This window comes from Quercus lobata, chromosome 11, assembly GCF_001633185.2.
Source record: "Quercus lobata isolate SW786 chromosome 11, ValleyOak3.0 Primary Assembly, whole genome shotgun sequence".
NCBI lineage: Eukaryota > Viridiplantae > Streptophyta > Magnoliopsida > Fagales > Fagaceae > Quercus > Quercus lobata.
Window position 1 is genome coordinate 48,990,319 of NC_044914.1, and position 18,155 is coordinate 49,008,473.

Here is an 18,155-nt window from a genome sequence, read left to right on the forward strand (position 1 = left end):
TTGAGAAGGTCCATTTGCTTGATAGCTTGTTGAACTTCCCATGCCATAAATTCAGATGACAGTTGGGAAATCATATCTTCTTTAATAACACTGAATGGTAATTTGATACTCCAATGCACATTGAAATCAAAATGCTAAGGAAAAAAGAATCAATCTATTAATAAATGTCATAGAAATATCAAAGGCAGGCATCTTTTATTGACATAAAGAAGGGAATTATCAATTATTAAACAATTTAGATGTTTAGGGATATTTAGGGGGTATTTGGTACATGCACTTAAAAACTGAAAATTGTTGTTTGAAAACATGTGTAGAAATACGTGTTGATGAAAAAGTGTGTGAAAATACCTGCTTTGATAACAACTGGTTCAAGGAAAAGCTTTGGACCTAAATCATTTAGATTCTGTAACTTTTGGTGTGAGCATGCTGATTTCAAAAATTGGATAGAGGTGGCATGGAAATCTGAAGTTAGGGGAACACCTATGTACAAGCTCTGCCAAAAGCTTAAGGCTACCCAGCTTAAACTGAAAGTTTTCAATAAAGATCTATATAGTGGGTTATCACAAAGGGTCCAGCTCATAAGGGAAAGACTTGAAGCTGTTCAAATAGGCTTGCTACAAAACTCAAATGATACCAGACTTATTGAGTTAGAGAAGCAGCTGCTGCGTGAGAATAAATGGCTTAATTCGGGGAATCATGAAAGTAGTTATTTCCATAGAATTGTGAAAGGAAGACAAGGTAGGAATGAAATTAAATACCTGCTTGACCATGGTGGTGGAGGAACCAGATTTTATTGAGGAACACATAAGTAGGTTATATAGGAAATTTGTGGGGCCAGGCACTGCTATTAATGTGCAAACGACGATAAATAAGGTGGCTTTACTATTCTCTGATCAGTTACCTGAATCCATGAAGAACTTCTTGCAGAGGATATGACTGAGATGAAATTCAGCAAGTTCTTTTCAGTATGGGGAGTGACAAAGCACCCGGAACTGATGATTTCACTGTCTAATTCTTTAAGGAAGCTTGGAGTACATTTAAGAGAATGTCATTGAGGCTATTTTGTTTTTCTTCAATACTGGTAAGCTGCATAAGGAAGTGAATTCCACAGTTACCACATTGATTCCTAAGGTTCCTAATCCCTCTTACATAACTGATTTTAGGCCTATTGCTTGTAATGTAATGTACAAGTGCATTACTAAGATATTGAACAATAGATTAAGAGGGTTCTTAGGAGTTCTAGTGGACTCAAACCAAACAGCTTTCATTAAGGGACGAAGTATATCCGAAAATGTTCTATTAGCCCACGAGCTAGTGAAGAATTACCAAAGAAATAAAGGGATGAGCAGATGTGCAATTAAAGATGAACTAAAGAAGGCTTATGACTCACTCAATTAGAATTTTATTCTCATGTGTTTATTGGCTTCAAGTTTTTCAGCTAGGTTTGTTCAATGGATTAAGGAGTGCATCACTACTCCTAGATTCTCAATAGCAATGAATGGAACCTTGGTGGATTATTTGAATGGAGGGCAGGGGGACCAATTGTCTCCCACCCTCCTTGTTATTGCCATGGAAAGCTTCAATAGACTGCTCAAATTCAAAGTCCTAGCATTTGGTTTATTCAAATATGATCCTCAATGTAAAGAGCAGAAAATTACACATTTTATGTTTGCTGAACTTCTTATTTTTCCTTCTGCTGATCTATCTTCAATTCGTGTTATTAAAGAAGCTCTTGAAGAATTCCAATAAAATTTTGAACTCTGCATAAACCCAAGCAAAAGTGGGGTATTTTGCTCATTTATTTCTGATATTTTAAAAAAGCAAATTCTTGAGATTCTTCAATTCAAAGAAATCTCCCTACCAAGAAAATATTTTGGTATGCCTCTAATTCCATGTAAGCTTAGTTTTAAGGACTGCCAGCCATTACTTGATAAGATTTTGGCTAGAATTATAAGTCTTGGATTATCCGAGAATTGTCCTTTGCTGGAAGACTCAAATTACTACAATATGTACTCTGCAACATTCAAGGATTTTGGGCTAGTATCTTCATACTACCTGAAAATTCCAACCAAAGCCAGAATGATTAAATGGGGAATTTATGTTGACAACTTGTGTGGTTTCTGTTCTGCAGGTCCTGTTCATAGGACAGAAATCATCTAGTTTTCTTTTACAAAAAGGATATGGAAATATATTATGAGCTTATGTTTAATATCTGACCCCACATTTAGCTGGTAGGATTTAGTTGATTGGAGTGTAATTCAACAAAAAAGGGAAGAGCTTGAGAGCTGTACTTTGTAAATTAGCTTGGTGGGTAAACTGTTTACCACCTGTAGAGCCAAAGAAATGCAATTCTTCACGCTAATTCTTAACGCTAAGAAAGACTGTATACTGAAGACCAGCTTAGGTTAAAGATAGGTTTTGTTTACTTGCATTTAGCATTTGGTGTTTTTGGCTTTGCTATACTTGTTTAGTGCAATTAACTACTACGTGTTAAAAAAAAAAAACCAATAGAATGGAGACAACCGACTGTGACTCAACTATTTGCCACAATCATGACAATTCTCTACAAACTCAGAACTAACTAATAGATAATCATGAACCCTTTTTTAAAAAATTAATATAAGTAACAGTATAAACATAATTGCTAATGATTAACCAAAATCAATTGTTTGGTACAATTGTGAAAATATCATTTTATATAGAATTCCTAAACCATGCTTTCCATCGTGTATAGTTGGAGACTTTTGTTGGTATTTTTGTTATTATGCCAAAATATATTATTGGTCCCTCAAGTTTGCTATGTGAGTGTTTTTAATCCCTCAAATCAAATTTCAAGTGAGCACTATTAGTCATTTTATGAAATATCGTTAGTCTCAATGGTTATGTGGTTAATGGAACAACGATGTGACATATTTTTAATTAACATGGAAATTTTTAACTATTAATTGGACAAAGTTTGGTTACAAACTTGATTGTAGCCTAAGACTGAAAACTCTACTTAATATCTTTTTATGTGATGTGAGTTTTAATAAATCCTCCATTATATTACATTTTTTTTCTTATATTCTTCATGATTGCAAAATTTCCAAAAAATCAAAGATCAAGAGTTATATCATTAATCAAATGTTTAAATTTATAGTTTTTGTAATCTAAAATTATGATAAAAAATCAATTTATGAATTCAATAGTAAATAATATCTGATTGACCCGAAATTTAATATGTGTGTTAAGAATATGAAGAACACGCAATCTGACGATTAGAATTTCAAAATTCGTAAACATGCTAATTTTTATTGGGAATTGTAGCCTTAGACAACAATTAAATTTGTAGCTAAATTTTATTATCAAAAACTTAAACCTCTTTTAAAACATTCTTATTGAAGAATGAAATTACTTAGATGGTTAAGATAAATTTGGCAAGTCCATTGCAAGGGATTAAAGCCATCTATTCTTGTGTGTGCATATATATATATATATATATATATATATACACACCAACATAAACATAATATTAACATTTGCATAATCAAACTAGCATAATAAATTCAACAATTAATAATTATATAGAAACATAAATAGCTAAATGAATAAGTATTTACATTAATAACTTAAATTTGATGTGGGGCCCAAATGATTTATGGCCCAGGCCCATCTACCCGGGGAGAATCCAAAGGCCCAAGCCGAGGAGGGCTATGGCCCAAGTTCGACAAGATAGCCTATGGATACCGCTGAGGGCAGTTCAGTCCTCGGCAGACCCAAAGTCCCCCCAGAAAGAGGGGTAAAAACGGTATAGGACTGAAACTAGGAAGAAAGATCTAAAATATCCAGGGAAAGCTGCCCTTACTGCCATTCAATACTCTTAACCTGACATAGCCGCATTCTTTGGCTTTTACAACCACCCCCAACGACTTTGGGTATGGGCTGATAGGACAAATATCAGCTTTGGAAATGTTGACCCTATACGTGGACGAAGGATAGTGAGCACAGGTGAGTATAAAAGGAAAAATCAGTAACCTAGAGAGGGGGCTGGGAAAAATGGCCAAAAATCAGAGCCTCCCAGCCCACCTCCAGGAGAAAGACTCCAGGGGTGAAGGAAACATAACTATATACGAACACCCCGAAAAACCCACCGCCTGGTGACTAAGGTCTAGCCTTTCAAACCCACGCTTTACAAATGACATTGTCTGGGCCTTTTCACGTGCGAATCCAACACTGTTAGGTTCGTTACGAATCGTGTCCTTACAATTGGCGCCGTCTGTGGGGAAAGCTTGTGTGTTGGCATTGGCGGTGGGTCGAGAGAGTTCCTTCGTTATTTCTAATCATTGGTTATTGAGTTCTAGTATAAAGCTCTGCTAGGGGCTACGTTTCTTGACTAGGGGCTTGGCTGAGGAGCTAACTCCCTTAAAGCCAAGGTCCCCCGTAAAGAGCAAGCTAGGCACTTGGTAGCGTTAATCGTATGGATAAACTCTAGGGGCTTGGCTGAGGAGCTAACTCCCCTAAAGCAAAGATCCCATACAAAGAGAAAATTAGGTTTTGGACAGAACCAAGGCATTGCATGGTCCTCGGACTCAAGCCTGTGGTAAAACCAACTACCTGGATGAGGAAAACTAGGTTTTGGACAGAACCAAGGCATTGCATAGTCCTCGGACTCAAGCCTGTGGGAAAACCAACTACCTGGATGAGGAAAACTAGGTTTTGGACAGAACAAAGGCATTGCATAGTCTACGGACTCAAGCCTGTGGGAAAACCAACTACCTGGATGAGGAAAACTAGGTTTTGGACAGAACCAAGGAATTGCATAGTCCTCGGACTCAAGCTTATGGGGAAACCAACTACCTGGATGAGGAAAACTAGGTTTTGGACAGAACCAAGGCATTGCATTGTCCTCGGACTCAAGCCTGTGGGAAAACCAACTACCTGGATGAGGAAAACTAGGTTTTGGACAGAACCAAGGCATTGTATAGTCCTCGGACTCAAGCCTGTGGGAAAACCAACTACCTGGATGAGGAAAACTAGGTTTTGGACAGAACCAAGACATTGCATAGTCCTCGGACTCAAGCCTGTGGGAAAACCAACTACCTAGATAAGGAAAACTAGGTTTTGGACAGAACCAATGCATTACATAGTCCTCGGACTCAAGCTTGTGGGAAAACCAACTACCTGGATGAGGAAAACTGGGTTTTGGACAGAACCAAGGCATTGCATAGTCCTCGGACTCAAGCCTGTGGGAAAACCAACTACCTAGATGAGGAAAACTAGGTTTTGGACAGAACCAAGGAAATGCATAGTCCTCGGACTCAAGCTTATGGGGAAACCAGCTACCTGGATGAGGAAAACTAGGTTTTGGACAGAACCAAGGCATTGCATAGTCCTCGGACTCAAGCCTGTGGGAAAACCAACAACCTGGATGAGAATACTAGGTTTTGGACAGAACCAAGGCATTGCATAGTCCTCGGACTCAAGCTTATGCGGAAACCAACTACCTCGATGAGGAAAACTAGGTTTTGAACAGAACCAAGGCATTGCATAGTCCTCAGACTCAAGCCTATGGGGAAACCAACTACCTGGATGAGGAAAACTAGGTTTTGGACAGAACCAAGGCATTGCATAGTCCTCGGACTCAAGCCTGTGGGAAAACCAACTACCTGGATGAGGGAAACTAGGTTTTGGACAGAATCAAGGCATTGCATAGTCCTCGGACTCAAGCCTATGGGGAAACCAACTACCTGGATGAGGAAAACTAGGTTTTGGACAGAACCAAGGCATTGCATAGTCCTCGGACTCAGCCCTGTGGGAAAACCAACTACCTGGATGAGGAAAACTAGGTTTTGGACAGAACCAAGGAAATGCATAGTCCTCGGACTCAAGCTTATGGGGAAACCAACTAACCTGGTATGAGGAAACTAGGTTTTTGGACGAACCAAGGCATTGCATAGTCCCGGACTCAAGCCTGTGGAAAACCAACAACCTGGATGAGAATATAGTTTGGAACAGCAGCAGGCATGGCATGAGTACCTCGGACTCAAGTTATGCGGAAACCAACTACCTCGATGAGGAAAACTAGGTTTTGAACAGAACCAAGGCATTGCATAGTCCTCGGACTCAAGCCTATGGGGAAACCAACTACCTGGATGAGGAAAACTAGGTTTTGGACAGAACCAAGGCATTGCATAGTCCTCGGACTCAAGCCTGTGGGAAAACCAACTACCTGGATGAGGAAAACTAGGTTTTGGACAGAACCAAGGCATTACATAGTCCTCGGACTCAAGCCTGTGGGAAAACCAACTACCTGGATGAGGAAAACTAGGTTTTGGACAGAATCAAGGCATTGCATAGTCCTCGGACTCAAGCTTCTGGGGAAACCAACTACCTGGATGAGGAAAACTAGGTTTTGGATAGAACCAAGGCATTGCATAGTCCTCGGACTCAAGCCTATGGGAAAACCAACTACCTGGATGAGGAAAACTAGGTTTTGGACAGAACCAAGGCATTGCATAGTCCTCGGACTCAAGCTTGTGGGGAAACCAACTACCTGGATGAGGAAAACTAGGTTTTGGACAGAACAAAAGATTGCATAGTCCTCGGACTCAAGCTTATGGGAAACCAACTACCTGGATGAGGAAAACTAGGTTTTGGACAGAACCAAGGCATTGCATAGTCCTCGGACTCAACCTTATGGGGAAACCAACTACCTGGATGAGAAAAACTAGGTTTTGGACAGAACCAAGGCATTGCATAGTCCTCGGACTCAAGCCTATGGGGAAACCAACTACCTGGATGAGGAAAACTAGGTTTTGGACAGAACCAAGGCATTGCATGGGTCCACGGACTCAAGCCTATGGGGAAACCAACTACTTGGATGAGGAAAACTAGGTTTTGGACAGAACCAAGGCATTGCATGGTCCTCGGACTCAAGCCTATGGGGAAACCAACTACCTGGATGAGGACAACTAGGTTTTGGACAGAACCAAGGCATTGCATGGTCCTCGAACTCAAGCCTATGGGGAAACCAACTACTTGGATGAGGAAAACTGGGTTTTGGACAGAACCAAGACATTGCATAGTCCTCGGACTCAAGCTTATGGGGAAACCAACTACCTGGATGAGGAAAACTAGGTTTTGGATAGAACCAAGGCATTGCATGGTCTTCGGACTCAAGCCTATGGGGAAACCAACTACTTGGGCAACCAATTTCTTGGATGAGAAGAAGATTGAGTTTTTGTAAGGTTGGCTACTTAATAACAATTCCAAGTTGCTCAGTCCTCGGCTCAAAAACTGTAAAAGGTTAATGCCAATAGGAGTGTTAAGAAAATGTTGAAACGCGTCACTATTTAGTAGCCTAGGGGGGCTGTTCATTTTGCAGGTGATATGTCCTCGGATGGTTACTTCCTACACTGCCTCGTGCATTGAGCTATCATCTCGGCCAATTTTGGGGTAAGTATCGTTTTTTACAGGTCGGCATTGTTGTGCCAAACAACTCTATTAAGGTTATGGTGATATCTTTTTCTTAGCAAGCATTTTGGCCCTAAGTGTCATTGAATCAAATACTATATTACTATGCCGAACAGCACTTATCAATACATAATCGCGCCTTTCTCTTGGATAAGGGATAATGGCCCCAAGTATTGTACTCTAAGGTCGGCGGTATGGTGCCAGACCGACTCAGTAGACCCATCATAATGTCCTTTCTTTTCCTGCCTAAATGGGAGTTTCAGCCCTAAGTATCTTTTGTTTGATTCAATATTATTAAGCCGGATTTTTTTTATAAGCGCAGAGCAAGATCTTTCTATTAACTGGGATTTTGTTCCTAGACGTCGGCCACAGTTTAAAAAAAAAAATTTTCATTCACAAGATTGTATGTCTATTCATTGCTTTATCATTCCGGAAATATAAAGATAGAGTATGTGAAATAAAGTGATAACAATTTTCATTAATACAAAGATGTATTACAACGTACAAAGAGGGGCTTAAACAAGCCTATACAAAAGGTAGATTGCCAAAAAAAAAAAAAAAAAAAAAAAAAAAAAAAAAAAAAAAAAACAACAACAACAATACATTAAGTAAACGGTCAGGTCTCTTTTTAAACTCGTCTCCGAAGTCCTTCCAAACTCTGCCTCAGTAGCGCCCATATCGAGAGAAGGACCTTCTTCAGAAGAAGATGGAGGAGATGAATGAAAAGAAGGAGGAGAAGAAGAGAGAAGAGATGAAAAGAAAGAAAAAGGAGCAAAAGAGGGAGAAGGAAAAGCACCAGGATGGATCTGGTGGTGGAAAGAAGAAGAAAGAGAGGCAAAAGGAGACACCAGTGAACGAAGAGAGGAAGAAGCAGGGGCACTTGGTCCTTGCCTCAGTCCTGACTCCTAGCACACTGGTGCCATGTTAGGTATGCTCATGAGAGAGCGGTTGGTACTGATAATGGGTGTCCACGACTCAGTCACGCCGGAAGTTTGACGTGACGAGTCCCTGCTTCGGATTTTGGCTGAAAGAAAGGCGAGGTTGATTTTGAGTCTTCGCCATCCCTGCCCTGACCGAGCCATTACGAGCTTTATTGGTACATGGCGTTTACGGGAGGGGTATGGCTCCTTCATTACTCGTTGTTATGGTAAAGCGTATCACGATTTAGTGTATAAACTAGTGGGTAAAATAAACTCTAGGGGAGGCCAAGTATTTCAAATCTCAGAAGGATGAGAAGGGACTCTTTACAAAAAACAATAACCTCCTACCTTCCCTCTTATACGGAGGGTGGAGCGGGAGGCATTTAATAGGTTCAGATCTCCAAAGGAATCTGCAAACACAAATATGCCGGTTCCACTTCTCCACCTCATAAAAACAAACCGTCGAATTAAAGTAGTCTCGTAAATAGAGGTCATTAAAAGCGCGTTTTGGATAACCAAACGGCAAGAACGCATTAGGAGTAAAATTAAAAAACTGTCTCGTAGACCGGTGCGTTTCCTGGGCAGATGGAGAATCGCCAGCATTAGTGAAAGGCTGAATTGAATGAGCCATAATAAAAGCTCGATATTACCAAAACCCCCCTTTCCAACTAAGAAGTTGGATAGCAGGGTTTTGAGGGGCTATTGTGGGGCCCAAATAATTTATGGGCCGGGCCTATTTACCCGTGAGGAGGCCAAAGGCCCAAGCCGAGGAAGGCTATGGCCCAAGCTCGGCAGGATAGCCCTGGGATTCAGCCGAGGACAGTTCAGTCCTCGGCAGACCCAAAGTCCCACCAGGAAGAGGGGTAAAAGCGGTATAGGACTAAAACTAGGAAGAAAAATCTAAAATATCAAGGGAAAGCTGCCCTTACTGCCATTTAATACTCTGAACCTGACAGAATCGTATTCTTTGGCTTTTACAAACACCCCCAACGACTTTGGGTATGGGCTGATGGGACAAGTATCAGTCTTGGAAAGGTTGACCCTATACATGGACGAAGGACAATGAACACAGGCAGATATAAAAGGAAAGATAAGTAACCTAGAGAAGAGGCTGGAAAAAAGGGCCAAAAACCAGAGCCTCCCAGCCCATCTCCAGGAGAAAGATTCCAGGGGTGAAGAAAACTTAACCACGCATGAACACCACGAAAAACCCACCACCTGGTGACCAAGGCCTAGCCTTTCATACCCACGCTCTACAAATGATATTGTTTGGGCCTTTTCACGTGCGAACCCAACACTGTTACGGTTCGTTACTAATCGTGTCCTTACAATGTTCATTATGATTATTTATAGGGAAACTCATGAGAACATCACATTATTCCATTATAGTGGTTGTTACCATGGTAAATATTATTCTCAAGAAAAATATTGGAGGTCATTATTTAAAAAACCCCAAAGAAAATATCATTTACAAAGTAATCCATGGCGAAAATTATGAGAAACTATACAAGTTGTTATTTAAAGCCCTTGGGAATTAATACCCAAAATCTGTCATAAATATTTATTAAAGCTCATGGATTCATTTTATTTCTACTAACAACTAAAGCCCATAAGGAGTAAAAAACTCATGGCAAAGCATGCCTTTAATGCCCATTTTATAGTGCCCAAAAATCTCATGGAGTAGGGAACAAGCCCAAGCAAAGAAAGGGCCATGTGGCCCAACTAAAGGTGTTGAAATGGAGCAAAGTTCCAGCCCAAAAAGGTCCTAGCAAGAGGCTTGAAAGTGGGCAACTAGTCCTTGTTCATCCCTAACCAAAAAGCAACTAGAGACCCCTACAAGAGAACCAAGCCTTTGAGGATGAACTAAGGGCTATCCTATCAGTCTTTTGCCACCCTTTGCTTGACGTGAACAGTGCCCAAGGGCTGTCATATCAGCTAAGGTCAAAAGGATGACGGAACTCCATCATCTTCCTCAAGACTGCACCTCCAGCGGAAGGGAAGCTGAAACCAAGTCAGCTAAATTTCAACAAATTAATGCTATAAATGTTAAAAACATTCAAAGACATGATTCATGTCCCAAGCCCATGAATCCTAAAGGGGAAAAATTGGGAACATGTGGTATGGAGGGCAAAAAAAGGATCTCTAGCGAAACCCCCTAAAGTGAACTTAGAGCCTGACACCTGGCTTGGAGTGTTGAAATCTTACTTCTTGGGAGTCCAAATCTCAGTTGCAATATTAGGATTCACAATAATTAAGTTCAGCCCCCCAAATCCTTGCATTTTATGCAAAAAACACTAAAATCCCATCATTACCCAAAGAAGCAAAACAACCCCTTAAAGTGGATTTTCCTACTTCTGATAAAAAATCCTAGGAAAGTTAAACCTTGATTCATCACCTCTGATTAATCATATGTTTTTGGATTCTTGTCAATTAATGCTCTAAAACCCCATTAAAAAAACATACACACCTCAGCCCACAAAGAGGGGAGGAAGCCTCTTTAAGAACTTCTATCATTGACTACATTCTATAGAAATTCAACCCCTATTAAGCTTTCTTTAAGCTTCCTCAAGCTCTCTAGAGCTCACTCACAACCTTTCTTAGCCTATAGTCACCATAACACCAACATTCACCACCTTGCTTACACTTTCCTACTCCATAAACGTCCCATAACTAACCAGGGGGAGACTTCCTCTGAAACCTCTGATCTATTTGTCATCTTACTAGTGGTTTAGTTCTCTTTAAGCTCACTACTCATCCCCTTCAGCCCACACTTATATAACCTCGGATACTCTTTCCTCTCCTTTACACAATCACAGCCCATAAAAGTTTCCCACTACTCACAAACAGCCCACTACTCACAAAGAGCCTTAACCACAGAGTTAATCTCATCCCACTCACTCAAAACAATCCATATTGTCCCATTTGTGCCTTATGAACACACACTCACCAAAATCTTAGTTTAATACTTGCTGCACTAAGTTGGGATCTTTCTCTCCCTTCATTCCATTCTATTTTTTCTCTTTTATTTGTAACTATGGAACTTTTACTTTTTACTTTTCATTTTACGGTTGAAGGATATAATGTATATGTAACAATCGAACTTTTCCCTCGCATTAATGTAATGATGGCTGAAAGTACAATGAACTCTCCTGACCGAGACGTGCAAGGACTCCCAGGAATTAACAAGTTCCTAAACTTATTTAATCATTGACCATTGGACTGTTTAAATCTTTTTTTTTCTAGATTAAGTGTAATTTTGCCCTTACCGCTGGAGATAATACCGTACAACTAGAGAACTTATTTGAACTATGATGCTGTAAAAGGACCAATAATATAACAAACTAACAACACTAACATGTTTATTGGGCTTTATTGTTGTCTTCTTGTTAGGGTGCAGCCTCTATCTCTTACTTGGGCGGACTTACACCACACCGATAGCCTTTGGGCTTTATTGCAAGGGCCTATCGTCGAGTTTTGGCTTGGCTACCCCATATTCTATTTGGGAGCATCAAAATTTTCCCCTCAACACACCCTAACTTATCTAATTTAAAAATATTAATTACTCCCTCCGTCCCACTTTTTAGGTCCTATTTGAAAAGTCAAACTTTTTAAGAAAACATCATTTATTGTCTTGTTTACTTTTTAAAAATATATAAGTTTCCAAAACTACTATTAAAAAAATGTATCAAAAAATTGAATTAGTAAATTAATAGGGGTATAATAGGAACATTAGTAAATTAATGACATTTATTTTTAAAAACAGAACAATATTTTGAAACATCTCAAAATGGAATAGATGACAAAAAAAAGTGGGAACGAGAGAATATAAGATTGAGTCAGTAACATGGCGAAGTCCCCATTTTTTACTGTGTAAGAGCATCCACAGCAGCAAAATTATGCCATTTTGTCACACCAAACACCTACTTTATTATTTTACCACATTATTTTACAACATCTCATTTATCAGATGTTTTATCCTTCAATTCTATATATTAAAATAATATATACTACACATTAAAATAATATATTATCTACTCCCTCTCATTACCCTCAACAACAACGGCACATCACCACTGCCGCAACAACAGCCACCAACAACCACTGCCGCACCAACAGCCACCACCACCCCACCATCACACACACCCCAGCAAGGCAGAAACCACCAACAAAACAGGAAAAAAAAAAAAAAAAAAAAAAAAAACCAATCACCAAGCACAACCACCATCCAAATGCCAAACCAACACCGATTCAACATCGATTCAAACAAACAAATAGCCATTGATTCAAGCAGACAAACATAGCCACCGATTCATCATTTCATCAAACAAACACCAACGGCAACCTTCATCGATCCAAATCATCCGTAGCAACCTTCATCAACCTTCACCTATCCCAAATCTCACACCCACAACGTCGACCCAAAACCCACATCAACGCCGACCCAAAACCCACGTCGAAACCCACATCAACTTCGACCCAAAACCCACATCAACGCCGATCCACAAATCTCAGCCAACCAACAACAATCAAAACAACAACCACCAAAAGAGAGAGAGAGAGAGAGAGAGAGAGAGAGAGAGAGAGAGAGAGATCAGTGAGATCGGATAGTGATGGCGATGGCTCGGCGATGACGATGGCTCGTGCGCCGTGAGCGACGAACTTGTCGCCCATGCCGCTTGCGCCTCCGGTGATAATGGCCACCGTCAAACTGATCTTAAATTAAAGGGAAAAGAGAGAATAGAGGGGATCGGTGGCTGAGAAGAGAGGGAATCGGTGAGAGAGAACAGAGGTGAGAGAGAAGAGAAAAGAATAAAATGAAAATGAAGAGAGAGGAGAGAGAATAAAGAATAAAATATGATTAAAATTATACCATTTTTATTCCGTACCGTTGCAAATTTGCAACGGTACTGTTTACATGTTGTAAAAATTATAGGATTTGGCACATCTGGTATTTGGTGTTTTTTGTGTTTGGTGTGGTAAATGTGCCAAATATTTGGCATTTGGCACATTTACCACACCTGCTGTGGGTGCTCTAACATGTTTATTATATTATGTTTTGTCTTTGTTTCTCTCTCTCTCTCTTTAACTTTGTCTGACTGTCATTGTTGCCCCCACTTCTCAGTATTATAACTTTATTCACAAATCACAACTCACTTCTCAGTTCTCACTATCTCAGACACTTAGAAGATGCAAAAACAAATAACACAGAGACTCCTTAATGCACACAATCACAGATGACAAATTCACAAACATTATAATTGTACTGAGAAAAATCATACTTAAAGCAAATCGAGATTCAGGACGGAGGCTGGAGGCTGCAGCGGCTAATGGTAGTGGCGGCAATTGGAGGCGTGTATGAACGCTGTGGCGACGGAGTGAGTCACTCACTGTCACCGTCACTCTCTTCTTCTTCTTTTTTTTTTTTTGGATGAGGTCTCTCTTTTATAGTCTCTTGTTCTCTCTCTTTTCTTTTTATTATTATTATTATTTTCCTGAATTAGGTTAAGTTGTAACCGACCTTGGGCAAAATTTGAATAGGGCTTTTAATTATTTTGGGTTGGGCTGTATGGGCTTTTACGGGAGAGGACAAAGGTTTTAGAATAGAAGGGCCAACCCTAAAAAAAGAGTCTAAACACACCCAATAAAAATAGTTTCTTTTGGGCCAGGGGAGGCTCGGGTCCCTCTTTTTTTTTTTTTGATGGTGAAAACTCACAGCATTTTCATTACTTAGGACAAACTATACTCACAAAATACATCCAACTGAACTTTTTTTTTTTTTTTTGAGAAACTCATCCAACTGAACTTGGTTTGCTATTACGGGGGGTGTCTTCCACCCAAATATGACATTCATGACTACTACTAGCTTCCCTAGCCATAATATGTGCAACATTGTTGCTCTGTCTGCGAACATGGCTAACCGACCAAAACTTGAAAGAACACAGCCCCATTCTTATTCCTTCTACCACCTTCAGGATTGAGCTTGGCCTCGATTCTGCACCTGTGACTGCTTTGACTACCACCTGCGCATCACTCTCCAATTCCAATTCCCACAATCCCAGGTCCCGATTCTTAGTGTTAGTGTTACTTCTACCCTTGCAATTGGGGGCTTCCCTGGAATTAGTGTCCTTGCAGGATATGATAGTAAAAGGGTTCAAAGCCAAAGTTGATTGAAATTGCATATGGCTTCGAGCAAGCTACTAAGATTAGGAAGCCTCCTTCATTTGAACCCAGTGATGAAGCCAAAAACGGCCGTTAATCGATGAGGTAATGTTCCTTGTAAAGATGAAAGAAAGAGACACTGGAGTGGCTTAAGCCAATGGTTCTTCGATGATTAAGTCAATAGGATCAATATCTCTCAGAGAATCTGAATGTAATTCTGTTTGTTTGAATTTGTGTACCTTTCTCCTGATATTTGGTGGCTTATTTATAGCCCTAGTACAACTAGTAGGAGGCTCATTATGTGTGTAACTAATAGCAACCTCTTAATGTCTCTCTTGGCTATTTTGAGTAACATCTGTCTAAACTTAAATGGAGGCTTAACTGGTTCATGGTTGGCCTTTCTGACCATTGGAGCTCGTTGGTTACGAAACCATTTATAACTGTGCCATTAATGTTGTGTAATCATCTTCTCATGGACAGTCCCGGGGATGGAAAATTATTGTGTACTCTTGGAGTACCTTAAATGCGTACTCCCTCCTCTCACATGAATAGTAGATCTCATTAATTAAATTCATGGTGGGCCTACCATTCATTTGAGAGGAAAGACTACGCATTTATGATACTCTATGAGTACTTAATAATTTTCCCCCATGAATTGGATGCTCGTCATCTATATGGACGAGCATGTAGAAATTTTTTTTTCTTTTTTTTTTGAAAGCATGTAGATTTAATATTTGTCCATTGCATTGACGAGCATGTAATTTTAGTATTGTCACCTGGTATGGTTGGAAACTTGGTAGACTTGTTTTTTGTTTGAGCTGTTTTTTCATGACAGTACAATTAGCCACGCATATGCCTCAAAAAATTATTGATGATAGACCGAAGCATTATTGCACTCTGCACATTTGTCTAACTCTTTTGCATTTTTTAAACCCGCCAAAAGTTTGTCCGGCTATATAGCTGGAAAATAAAAAATAGTGACTTTTTGGTCAAACCTTGAGGATGCATGTGAAGAAAAAAAAAATGTATTTATATTTGGGAAAACAAAATGAAATATATATTCCAATTTTTTTTTTTTTTTTTTTTTGGAGAATGAATATATATATATATATATATATATATTGTAATTTGATTTGATTCTAAGATTGAAGAATAAACTGATATCATCAGCATGTCGGATTTGATTTTTGACACCAATAATTATAGCGGAGCACATCTCTTTTGACATCTTGATTCATATTAAAGATATTTACTAACAAAGTAAAAATATTATCATTCCAATTACAATATGTAATATAAAACTATTGTGTGCTAAACGTTAATTTTTTTTAATACCAATTATTATGCTTTTGCTATCTGACACGTTTCAATCAATATTCTTAGGTCCAGATTCTTGTGCAATGTGTTCATAAAAGTTAAAATGGAGAAAATGTTTCTGATTCTCCAAAAACATTATATATATATATATATATATATATATATATATATATATATATATATATATAATCTTCCACTATAAAGAGCCGCCCTACCCTCTAACTTTTATTGTGAGTAAAAGAGAAAAAGAGAATGACAAAGCTAGCTCTAGTTCTATTGCTTTTCTCAATAGGCATTGCCATACCATTGTTGCACAGCACCAAAGAAGTAGATGAATGGATCCAAAAGCTGCATCATGCCAAAGAGAAAGTCTCTAGCCCATATTTTGGATTTTTCAAATATTGTTATTACGAGATACATTTAAAATCATTAGAGATTTTGCAAGGAATTGGATTTTAACTAAAGGGGCTTAGCCGCTTAGGCCTAATGATTCTTTTTGATAAGCCTTTAAGATTTTTTCTTTGTTGTAAACCAATCAATCCGAATCCTCAAATCTGGAAGATCGCCAATCGTGGGAATCCAAAACACTCAGAATCAAGATATAGATCATTGGGTTCTAATCGTCACAACTAATTTATAAAATAAGGAGGTGATGTACAATAGGAGAGATGAACAAGTAAAATCAAAGCTTGGACAGACATTTCTATAATGAAAGCAGACTAATTTGAAGCAAGGGGCCTAACTCTATTTTGTCTTGGGTCTAAACTAATTTTAAGCTATATCATATATGAAAAAAAAAAAATTATGGAATGTCAGGAGAGCCTGGCCCATATGTGGGTCTTCCCCCTTTGTCATTGGCTGGTAGATAAAAAAGTAATTGGGTAAACTATGTATTTAGTCTATATCCTATACATCATATTTCAATTTAATTCTTAATTTTTTAATTGTGTCGATTTGATCCTTAACCTTTCAGTACCATATTAATTTAGTTCTTACCGTTATCTTTTAGATGAAAATTGATGACATATTTGATGGTCAAAATAAAAAATTAGTTTCTATTGATGTGATAATAAACTAAAATTTTTCTTTTGGCCGTTTGTCATATTAGCAATTTTCATCTATAAAATATAACAGTTTGGACTAAATTGACATGACACTGAAAGGTTAGAGACCAAATTGAAATATGGTGTAAAGGATAGAAAACAAATATGATTGTGGGTTCAAATTAAAACTAGTAACAACTTATCACCTAGATTTATTGTGAAAATGTTGTCAACGTAGCAATTCCTTTCATTAAAACCCTAGACTAAATTTAACTAGACAAGTCATTAGTCTCAATTTGTCCAGGTTTAATCTGTCCTGTTCAGTCCAATCCAACTTTTAATCTTCGGCCTACATTGTTGGGCTTCCAATTTTAATTGCTGTGCTATTTTTCCATTCAATTTGGGCTTTATTTTTAAATTATCAAATATATAGATAGATAGATAATTTTTTTGTTAAGGTTTTCTTAAATATAAAAGAATTATATGTATACAAAATCAGTTCGGTCCGATCCGGTCTGATGCTACAACGTTCAGCAAGAGGTTCTCAAATTTGGTTAGTATAATCATATAAATATATACAATATGTTTAGAGTAAAGTGTATTCCACAATTGTATCAAGGTAGCTAGTTATTAATAATAGGCGATTTAGTGTTGTCAATGGTAAACCTACGAGTGTATTAAGTATTAATAACACTTTCTTAATGGAAAAAGTTTACCTCTAACCCACTGCACAGCTATTAAAGGAAGGGAAATGGTAGCGAATGCTCTTAAGGCATTGGTTAACAATCCATTAAAAAAAAAAAAAAATTTATGCGGAAAGAGAAAAAAGTAATTAATATTTTGATATTTTTATTCATTTCTCATAAAAGTTGTGTCAAAATTTTTCTAAAATGAATTATTAACTAATGCCCTAAGAGCACTCATTAGCATATGATCTTTAAAGAAGTTAGGATAATAAGACTCATCTCCCTTTAAGTTTGGAGAAATTACACTTCACCCAAACTTGAAGGGAAAAAACACTTTATCCCTTGACATTCAATTGACCAAACTTTGTTAAATTAATATTAAAAATGTTATGTATTAACTTGTCCTTTATTTAAGGGCAAGTTTCAAGAATTATCCTCCCTTTCAAAATTAAAATTCATTGTATTAAAATTTTAATTTAAGTGTATCTTAAAATATTAAGTATGAATTTTTCTTATCATTATTTTTTTTTCTTTTTTTAATAGATTATGGAAAGATTTTCTGTTGCAAGTGTTTTGGC